The sequence below is a fragment of the Mus pahari genome, chromosome 8, assembly GCF_900095145.1.
Source record: "Mus pahari chromosome 8, PAHARI_EIJ_v1.1, whole genome shotgun sequence".
NCBI lineage: Eukaryota > Metazoa > Chordata > Mammalia > Rodentia > Muridae > Mus > Mus pahari.
This window is the reverse complement of record NC_034597.1, coordinates 43,044,972-43,046,445: the sequence shown is the minus strand read 5'-3', so window position 1 is coordinate 43,046,445 and position 1,474 is coordinate 43,044,972. Positions and strand designations below refer to the sequence as shown.

Below are 1,474 nucleotides of genomic sequence, written 5' to 3'. Positions count from 1 at the left end.
GCACCTTCCTGTCTGAAACTGATTCCTGACTACAGTTCTGTCCTCAGGAGTCAGGGCAAGACCTCTCATTATTCGTCTCTTTTTGTGTGGAATCCAGTTCCTCTATCTTGGAATCTGTCCTTTCTGGTTTGTGTTGAGTGATCTCACAATCGACCTCTAAGGAGAGCTATGCAGGGAGAGGGCAAGGGATCACCTCACTGAGAGATCCCAATTCCCTGGTCTCCTCTGCCAGCCACTTCTATCTCACACAGAAACTTCATGGATGTCATGTAGGAAGTTCCTGGAAAAATGATCATCTCTTCTCAGATTCATTTGTTTCCAGGTACTGGTTGGATGCCTCAACTGGTATGAGTTCCTGCCTCAAAAGACACACACAGACACACACACAGACACACACACAGACACACACACACATGCACACGCACACGCACACATACATGCATGCATGCACGCATACATACATGTACACGCACATGCACACACAAACACATACTTCTCTGTTTGTGTCTCTCTCCCTTCCTCTCTCCCCAATGCTGTCAAACACAGAGATACCAGGGAATCTAGATTTGTATGCAAAAGTGATTATTGATTAGAAAAATTCCTGTTCAACTAAAGTAAAGGGAGTCAGCACCAGGTTTCATGCGGACAGGTGCTGATATGGAGAGCAGGCCGAGGAATTGGTTCTTCACTGCTATGATCCTGGCAGTAGGAGATGAGGGAAGGTACAAAGTGCTGGCACTGGAGCTAAAATGACCCATCCAAGTGAACTGGAACCTCTGGATACCTGGGACTGTCCTGTGGAGTTCTGGGCTTACAGGCAACTGTATAGTACTCCACTGATCATGTCATTTGGTATCTGCATTGGGTATAAGGTCTTTCCAGAGTTGGAGGTTACAGACAGTTATAGGTACCTGAGATGAACTATTATGACAGTTTGTACTTTTATGATCTTTGCAGAAGCCACTTGGATTGCCACACACACCAACAATGTTGGCAAAACTTCTGTGAGGAGAAGTATTTATGTCCTTACATCTTGGTCTATACTTGTTACCAACCCGCATTGCATCATCACATCATGGGTAGGTACTATTATAGATATGCTCGGTGTAAAACTTCTGGGAAGGGGTTGGTCGCTGGCAAGAGGCAAACATTAGGACAAGTCCCAGCAGCAGCAGGAGACAAAGTCGGGACTCAAGCAGCTTCAGACCCATGGTTCCTGTGAGGACAGAAGAGAAGTGACTGCTCCCACCTTGCCTCAGTTTTTCCTATCTCCTCCTGAAGGCCCTCTGCTGTCACTGTGGGTCCATGGTGCCACTTTTCCTGGAAACTACCACAGCACCTGCCCCTCCTGTCCCAGGCCTAGACAGTCAGTGTCTTACCCAGTCTGCATTGTGGCTTCCCTGGAATTGAGCGCTGGTTGTCCTGGAAATCAGGGATAATGGGTCAGCTCCACTTGGGCCCATAGATATACAGC

The 1,474-nt window shown here is 47.4% G+C and overlaps 1 pseudogene; it reads right to left on the bottom strand.

Moving 5' to 3' along the window:
- Nucleotides 1–744: 744 nt before the first annotated feature.
- On the bottom strand, nt 745–1,211 carry LOC110325853 (annotated as a pseudogene).
- Nucleotides 1,212–1,474: the final 263 nt, after the last annotated feature.